The 9,758-nt window shown below is 38.8% G+C and overlaps 1 long non-coding RNA gene across 1 annotated transcript; it reads left to right on the top strand.

Annotated features, from left to right (window-relative positions):
- Positions 1 to 7,213: 7,213 nt before the first annotated feature.
- Positions 7,214 to 8,964, top strand: LOC138358204 (uncharacterized). The gene is made up of 3 exons (XR_011225230.1): positions 7,214 to 8,031; positions 8,359 to 8,485; positions 8,867 to 8,964. It is a non-coding gene; the product is annotated as an uncharacterized lncRNA (long non-coding RNA).
- The last annotated feature ends 794 nt before the right edge of the window (positions 8,965 to 9,758 follow it).

Below are 9,758 nucleotides of genomic sequence, written 5' to 3'. Positions count from 1 at the left end.
TGTCCCTGGAAATTAAGCTTGTGGTCAATGAGAATGCCAAGGAATTTGCCATCTAATTTGTTACAAATTTGGGTATTGTTTATTTTGAGATTTATTTGATTAGAGGATTTATTGCCAAACAGAATATAAAAGGTTTTGTCAATGTTAAGGGTGAGTTTGTTGGCAGTTAGCCACAGATGGACTTTATTTAGCTCAGTATTTACTGTGGCATTTAGAGCAAGGGGATCAGGACTGGAGTAAATGAAGGTTGTGTCGTCAGCAAATAGAATTGGTTTGAGGTGTTGGGAGGCATTTGGAAGGTCATTAATGTAGATGAGAAAGAGGAGAGGGCCAAGTATGCTGCCCTGGGGAACACCAATGTTGATGGGTAGGGTGGGAGAAATTGTATTATTCACAGAAACATATTGGAGCCTGTCAGTAAGGTAGGATTTGAGGTATTGTAGGGAGTGTCCTCTGACTCCATAATGATGTAATTTAAGAAGAAGGTTTTGGTGGTTGACAGTGTCAAAAGCTTTACGCAGGTCCACAAACAACCCAACAGAGAACTCATTTTTATCAAGAGCTGTATGAATCGAGTTAAGCATACTAATAAGTGCATCGTTAGTGCTTTTTTTGGGTCTGAAGCCATATTGGCAAGGGCTAAGTATATTGAGTTTGGCTAGATATGAGTAAAGCTGCTTATAGATTAGTTTTTCAAAAATTTTTGACAAGTTTGGCAGGATAGATATAGGTCTGTAGTTGTTAACATCTGTGAGATTACCACATTTGTGGACAGGCGTTACTCTCGCTTTTTTTAGAATATCTGGGAAGGTTTGGAGTTCAAGTGACTTGTTGAAGAGCAAAGCAATAGCAGGGGCTAAAGATCTGGAGGCTTTTTTGTAAATTAAAGTTGGTATCTCCTCAAGGGCACCAGACTTGGTTTTAAGGGAAAGGATTATCTCACTGACGTCAGTGAAATTAATAGGCTTTAGGTACAGAGACTGTGGATAGTTACCTGAAAGATAGTCATTAATGTCTGTACTGGAAGATGGAATATCATTTGCAAGGGATGAACCAATGGAAGAGAAGAACCTATTGAACTCAGTAGCAGAATCAGAGGCTGAAAGCTGACCATCGTTATTAGACAGGAGAGTCGGTTTGTTATTTAAAGACTTCTTTGATCCCAATATTTGAGAAATTGTTCTCCAAGTTTGTTTAATGTTGCTCTTTATTTGGGTAAATTTATCTTCATAGTATTTAGTTTTGGCTCGTCTAATTATCTTAGACAGCAATAATGAGTAATTCTTTGAGAATTCTTTGGAGACAATTCCTAACCTATACTTCTTCTCAAGGTCATGTTTTTTATTAATAGATTTAAGTATTCCCTTTGTAAGCCAGGGATTGTTAAGCCTTTTGGTTGTGACTTGTTTTGTAAGCATAGGACAGTGGGTATTATAAAGGCTAAGAGTTTTTTGAAGAAAAGATTGTACTGCAAGGTTGATGTCCACTATGTTACCTAACTCGGACTCCCAGTTGACATTATCAGCAGCAGTTATAAAATTGTCTATAGCAGTTTCATTGTGTAGTCTAAAACGTATCACTCTTGACTCAAGAGGTGGTTTGCTAATGTTAGTTAAGAGAAATGTGGGGTAATGATCTGTAGTGCTATCGGTGATTATACCTGAAGTAAGCGGAGAGGTTATGTTTGTCCAGATGTGATCGAGCGTCGTGGCAGTGCTATCAGTGATTCTAGTAGGTCTAGTGATTAAGGGTATGAGGAAGCAGGAATTCATACAGTTGAGGAAGCTAACAGCAGTGGGTTGTTCAGGCTCGCAGAGGTCAATATTAAAGTCCCCTGCGATAATTAGGTGGTTTTTGTTCAGTCTGTTATCAAGTATTAGATTTCTAAGGTTTGAGTTGAATTCGGACACATCAGTGTTAGGAATTCTATAAACTGCACCCACAGTCAGGACAGACTCGGCACCCTTGACTCTGAAGCTGGCGAAGATATACTCCCCATAGCAGTCTCTGGTTCTAATTTATTTTAAGCATGTTAGTTCTTGGTGGTAGTAAAGAGCAGTGCCACCACCTCTCTGAATTTGACGACAGTTGTGAATTGCTGAGTAGTTAGGCATGTTAAAGAGCTGAGTAGTATCCTCTTTCAACCATGTTTCAGTAAGTATAATAAAAGAGAATTTGTTGTCAATAGCTTCAATCAAGGCACTAACATCATCGAAGTGTTTACCTAGGGATCTAACGTTCAAATTGATTACAGAGATATTGTGATTATGAGTTAATACATTGTTTACATCATGTGCTGCAAAATATCTGCAATTTAGATCATTAAAGTGATAATTGTCATAGATAGTGGATAAGAGGTTAAGTTCAGGGTCTATACTTGTCTGCATAAAAAAAAGCTGATTGCAGTAAAAACAAGGGATGAAAGGCAAATAACAAGGTAGAAATAAGCTATAAAATAGGAAAAAAGATGTACACAATACAGAACAAAGCAAACTCAAAAGGGGCTTACAGGGGTACAATGGAGTAAGGGAGTATGGCTAGGCTAGGCAACCTAGGTAATAAATGAGATTAACGAAAAAGCATATAAACATGGACTATACAAAACACAAGATACAGAAATACAAAACAAAAATATAAACAAGACTAAGCAATACAAAAACAAATTGAGCAAAAATGAAAAATGAGGTAGATTGCTTACAAGTACTCTCAGGTACACTGTAAGTAACAATTTACAATTTGAGATACAGGCAAAGCCAGGGGTACAATGGAGTAAGGGAGCATGGCGAGGCTAGGCAACCTAGGTAATAAATGGAATCAAAGAAAAGTTGAATAATAAGCATAGGCAAATTTAAGCTAATGATTATTAACTATAAATAGTTCAGTTATGACTGTATAATTAATAAGACCTGAAGAACTATTTATGCACTCAATTAAATAATTTCAGTAAATGACTAGTTAAGAGTAAGTTAAAAATTAAGTCAGAAAATGAAACAATGAGACTTAGGAAACCTAGCCCCACTAGTTGACAGGGGGTTAATTAAGTTAATTCACTGGGAGTGATAATGAGCTGAGACAGACCACATTGGGAGAGGAAAGCGTTGAGGTTCTCTTCTTTAGTAATTGTGAACATTTTGCCCTCTGCGGTTTTTCTCACCTTTATCAGTCCATCTCTAACGAAGCACTGATGAATCGCATCAGGGTTTTTTTGACGGATTTGACGCAGGCGGTAGAGGAGGTGCTGTCTGTTCCTAGTCAAGCACTCGTTGATGTATAATCCCTTCCGTTGGGCTACAGCTGTCCGGACTAGATTGGATTTCGTGAACTGGGAAGACAGCTTCAGGCGAATTTTTCGTTGGTTTTGACTTGATGGATTCTTTTTGCCTACTCTGTAGGCAGCAATAACGTCAGATTTGTTTAGAATGAGCTGCAATTTGTCTTTTATGAGATCCAGAGTTATTTCGACACAGTTTTCACCATCATGTTCCACAGATATATCTTGGGACGACACTATAACAGAGTCTAGCAGCTTTTGCTGGTCTTGTTCATCCTGGGAGACAGAACGCTGGGCTGAAAATGTACTGATACATGCAGTCATTTTGTTGAATGCTTCCTCCTGTTTTTTAATGGCTTCATCAGTTTTCAGAAGGTTGCTTTCCTCACGGAGATCATTTAAATCATGCTGTAGTTGGTCTTGGCTTGCCTTGCAGTTTCTAATTTCCTCGCGGAGGAGGGTTATTTCTTGTTGTTGTTGTTGGAGATTAGCGCGGATCGCTAGATTCTCATTTAGAAGACTCAAGATGATAGCATTTTGAGACTCGAGGACTTGGCACAACTTTTTGAACCACTGATTCTCGGCCCAGACATGACATTAAAAAATTTAATTTAATACGGAATATGAACAGATTCCTAATATATATTAAATTGCTTAAACCACTTAACTACTTTCCTTTATAGTATATTTATGAGTGTCAAATTAATGTTTGGAGTGTCAAACCCAACACAATATAGCTGAGGCCCCACTATTTAGCCTTCTTTTCGTATTCTATGAAATATCACAGGTATTGTTAATGCTTGTAATGTTTATTACAAAAGATAGACATACATTTGATGCTATTTTTCATATTAAAATCTAATTTGAGGCCCGACAAATATATCTATAAACAGGTTTGAACCATACAAATGCAAGCATGCCTTTTTCACCAGTAATCAACTGAATGTCACAGAAAATGGAATCTTTACTTTGGCTACAGAAAACAGAGCAAAGGCAAGGGGGGATGACTGGAATAAACAGTTTCCAACCTGACTCTTCTTGCACATAAACATGTCTTTCTTGACCTCATTTCAAATTATATAGAGTACTGAAAGCTCATTTTCCATAGCAAATATACTAAGGAACTCATTTCATGACTAGAACGCAAACTAGGACCCCTCATTCAGATTAAAAACACGAGAATTATTGAGTGAACATTTACCCACTATCAAGCACACAGGACTCTTTAAAGCTATCTTAACTTCTTTAAAACCCTAATATGACCCATCTCACATGCAGATCCTGTTCTATGTTTCGCCCTTCATGTCAATGTACCCCACAGTATCATGCAAATTCAAGATAAGGCTTACTACACCTAAATATCCAACTTGGTCTTTGTAAGGAATCTTGACCCCCCCTTGAATGCTTGACCCCACTGGGGTAATCATAGGTAGGGGGTCCCTATTGCCGACGTCAATTCACATAACACTCCCGCGACAAATAAGGAAAATTTCACCTGATTGGCCCATGACTCGGGACGGAAAGAGAATTTTTCTACTTGGCTCCTGATTGGTCAAAAAATCTCGCCCCGTTCTCACTGCTCACCTCTGACCATTATAGAAAATGGAGCTGTGCCAAGGGCTCCTTGTACTATTCAGTCATAGCATCATTAACCCTTCAATTGCGCATCGCATCATATGATGCTTTGACAGACTTGCAGTAAATTGCGCATCGCATCATGTGATTCTTTGGAGTACTATGCAAGATTTAAACGGCTCACCTAACCTTCATCAGGGCTCTTGTAAACAGACGCCATTTAAAAAAAAAAATCGTGGGCCAAACTCCCGGGTGTTAGGGGCCTCAGTATTGAGTCAGCTACCAAGCCTGACGAACGCAGCATGAACTCACAGCACTGCTGTTCAGCTTGTGACCACAGCATCGCCTAAAAATGCCGTAATATACATGTTCATGCTATTATGTAGCGATGATATTATTACAGAAGACCCCTGACTGTGATAAAACTGACCAGGGTTCTGATAATAGCAGGATTGTGGTGATATTTGGCGCTGTGCGCCATGGATGGAGGAGTAATGCTGTGGGAGGGAGGATGGTGGCGTTGTCTTTTAAGGGGACATCTCTGCTCAAATCCGAAAAATTTCGAAAATTTACAAAAAATTCTGAAAAATACTACAACGTTCTGGCAACACTGTGGTGAAAACCGTTTCATGTTATCTTGAAAAATAACATAATTAGAGTCAAAATTCCCGCTGCAAGTTTCCCCATTCCGGTTCTCGCGGGCTGGTTGCGCCGTGGGGTATTGCGTCTTACGTTGTAGCTGTCTAATATTTCGTAATAGTGTTGAAAATAACGTGTGATGCATAAAACAAATATAAACTCACTTATTGGCAACAGTCGCGAGTGAGGGAGGGATTGGATTGCTGGCATAGTCAGTCACTCTTTGTGTCCGATAGCTAGCGGATCTCTCATGGACGCGCGCTCACAATATCTCCCAGAATTATCAGTATTTGTGCTATTTTTACTGCAAAATGACGTACAAAACGAAGATGAGGAAAGCTCTGAAAGCTAAAAGCATGCTAGCTGCCCGTAGAAGGTGCGAGCTGGCTAGAATCCATGGATTACGCACTTTGACGAGTGAAGATCGTGGAGGCCTCTCAGCCGCGAGTGTGAGGAACTTGTCGCAGCCCGCTACCCCCCCCCCCACAATCCCACCCTCTGCCACCGCACATTCTCCACCTTCTACTCCAGGTCTTGCACCTGCTACTCCAGATGTTCCACCTGCTACTCCAGGTCTTCCACCTGCTACTCCAGGTCTTCCACCTGCTACTCCAAACGTTCCACCTGCTACTCCAGACGTTCCACCTGCTACTCCAGACGTTCTCGCTCTTGATGTTGCAGGGCCCAGCACCTCAAGTGCTGTTGCAGGGCCCAGCACCTCACGTGCTGATTTGACAACTCCAAACATTTCCAGAAAGCGTAAACGTATCCAGAACAGTGCCGAGAAACGACTAAGTTTATTTAGAAAACAAATAATTGGAAGTGACAGTGACACTGACAAGGACGGTGACACTGAAGGTGACAGTACCAGTGACAGTGAAGTGAAATATAGAGTAAAGCCACGTGAGTCTGCGCTAATTGTCACGGATAGGAAAATGGAAAAATGCCTTGATAAATTTAGCGTGTGCATAAACTGTAAACTGGATAATTTTCGTCATCACATTACGATTGTGCAACATAATGTAAATGTGAAAAGAACCTGTAATCATTGTCATTTTTCATTCACTGAAGAATTTATGGGAAATAATGAAAATCTGATATCCTTAGTGTACACCAATATGCTAAATGGACATGGATATTCATATTACAGGGGTATGTGTTCCATGGCAAACATGAAATGTGTATCCTATAGTGTATATAATAGGATCCAGAAAATGGTAAACAATGCTGCCAGTGAGAAATGGGTGTACTTGAAACAAAACACTCGTCATATTATTTTCAATCATTATAGAGAAGAATTTGATAGGCATTCCGTTGGTGGGATCCTGGACATTGATGTATCGTTTGATGGATCGTGGCACACAAGGGGCCATCATTCACAAATTGGGTGTGCCTTTGTTGTGGAGATATTCACAGGTCTCGTTGTGGACTACAGTTGTCTCTGCAAAAACTGCAGAAAGTGCCATATGTTACTGACTAGAAAACAAAACGGAAAATTAACACAGACCGAGTTTGACAGTGAGATGCGTAAACATGTACCTAATTGTGATAAGAACTATGACGGCACTGCCAAAAATATGGAGGCTAATGCCGCAGTATTGATGTGGGGTCGATCTGAAGAGCTCAAATTCAGGTATACGACCTTGGGTAGTGATGGGGATTCATCAGCCTTCAATAAAATTTGTGCAATGAATAATGGTGCTGGTCCATATCGAAATGTAACCGTGGAAAAGGCTGAGTGTATAAATCACTTCTGCAAGAGACTTGCAACACAGCTCCGGAACTTTCAGAAAACGGCTGTGGAATTGAAAGAGACAAAAGGCAATGTGAAAAAGACCAGACGAATGTCACTGGTGAAAGGAAAAGGTAAATTAACTGATGTCACCATTCAAAAGTTAGCAAGTTACTTCACCAAAGCCATCCGGGATAAAATCAACACAGACTGGAAACGAATGAGGGATGCCTGTCTGTCCGGACTGTTTCATACAACATCGACTGATGAGAAGCCAATGCACGTGCACTGCCCTAAAGGGAAAGAGTCTTGGTGTTTTTACCAGCAAGATATTGCAAATGAAAAGACCCCAAGATCACACAAGACGATGAGGGTACATTTCCAGCTACCCAGTGTCCACATGACTGAAGTCCTGAAGATATACTATAATCTTGTATCAGAGGACAACATGACTAAGTGTCTGAAGGGCAAGACTCAAAATCCAAACGAGTCTTTACACCAACGAGTTTGGAAACTCGCCCCCAAACACCAGTTTGTCAGTCGTGTAATGGTAGAATTTGCCATGGCAATGACAGCTGTCAACTATAACGCTGGGTATGTGATGGGATCACTGAACAACCTCCTCGGTCTACTACAAAGTGACGTACGGGACTGGTACTTGAAGAAAAAGGACAAGGATATGCAGAAACCAACGAGACCCACAACCAAACCAAGAAAGGCCCCTGAGGGAGCTGACCCCGGCTATGGCGCAGGTGCCTACTAGTGCCACTCCAGTGCCACCTTGAGGACCCATATTTCTGACCAATTATATTAGGTTAGTATGTTTTAGTGTTATATTGTGATATTACTTCATATATATTTGTACATATAAAACTGGCGGCAAATATATATATATATATATATATATATATATATATATATATATATATATATATATATATATATATATATATATATATATATATATATATATATATATATATATATATACATATATATATATATATATATATATATATATATATATATATATATATAATATATATATATATATATATATATATATATATATATATATATATATATATATATATATTATTATTTTTTTTTATTTTTTATATATTTTTTTTTTATTTATCAGGCGATCTGGATGGAACTTGCACACCTTACTGAACCCATGCCTATCTACAAGGGTGCAAATTTTGAATGATATCGGTCAACATCAACCTCAGCTAAAGGTGGCTGAACTTTAACCTCCGTTTGTGCAGGTAAATATTTTACAATTTTATCTGATTTCACAGACTTTATTTATTATTCAATTTACATGAATCTTGCACATTATATGTAAAGTTTATGCCTCTAAAACATTGTGGTGGCTTTTCTTTCTACGTAGATTTATTGATTTTATAAATATTTTTAAATATCATATTAGTGCATAGGATTTTTGGGAAATTTACAAAATCTGTATTATTGCACTAAATACATCTGGGATAAAAATCCACCACACAAATCTTTATTATATAGTAAGGTCATAGCTAAGTGTCATAGAACTGATTTCGGTTCACAATTGTGGGCTGTGAAATGATTTGAACATTGTTGAAAAATTGTCTAAAAAAACTTTTTTATTTTTTTTCTCCCTCTCTATTTAGGCTGCGATGCTGAAACTTGGCCCAGTTGCAGCACCTTTCACATGTATCAGGATAATAAATTTTCAATGCCCTACAACAACTTTCAATTTCCATCTAGATGACCCCTTTGAGTGTGTGTGGCCACCTTTTATTGACTGCACTCACCATACCAGCTTAGTGGTTCGCTATGGTGAACACAAATGTAGATACTTATATATAACGTGTGTATAGTGTGAGATAACAGCGAGAGTAGGAGGTTGGGAGCCGGCATTTTGGTGAGGGAGGAGCGTCGTCTGCAGGACTTATCATGTTGTTTACTGATGACCACGATGGTCTTTGGGCACCATATCAGTTTACTTGTACACGTATGGTGAATAAAACAGGTAGATATTTATATATAATATGTGTATATAGCGTAATAACAAAACAAACAGAATTGTTGTAGGAGAAATATTAGTGCGTCTGGCCTTGAGGGGCGGCCGCCATCAGCTGACTGTGTGAGTAGCTACGTCTTTATGCCTTTACTCACCATACAAGCTTAAATGTACAATTATGGTGAACAAAACATGTAAATACTTATATATAACGTCTGTATATAAAAGCAAAAACAGTATGGTGGGTGGAGAATGGTGGCAAGTTAGGTGAGGTGAGGTGAGGAAGGGAGTGGCAGCCAGTGGCAGCCAGTCACTGCCTGCCACTGCCACTCAGCATACCAACTTAGTGGTTCGTCATGGTTAACAAAACATGCAGATATTTATATATAACCTGTGTATAAAGTGTAATAACCGACAAAGTATTTGTTCAGTTTGATGAGCATAATTGAATCAACAATATGCACACCATATTTTTGAGTACAGCGATGATTCACTCATTTTATTATATAAATATATCAAACTACACACTATTGAATAAT

Source organism: Procambarus clarkii, chromosome 82 (assembly GCF_040958095.1).
Source record: "Procambarus clarkii isolate CNS0578487 chromosome 82, FALCON_Pclarkii_2.0, whole genome shotgun sequence".
Classification (NCBI taxonomy): domain Eukaryota; kingdom Metazoa; phylum Arthropoda; class Malacostraca; order Decapoda; family Cambaridae; genus Procambarus; species Procambarus clarkii.
This window is presented reverse-complemented; position numbering and strand designations above follow the sequence as displayed.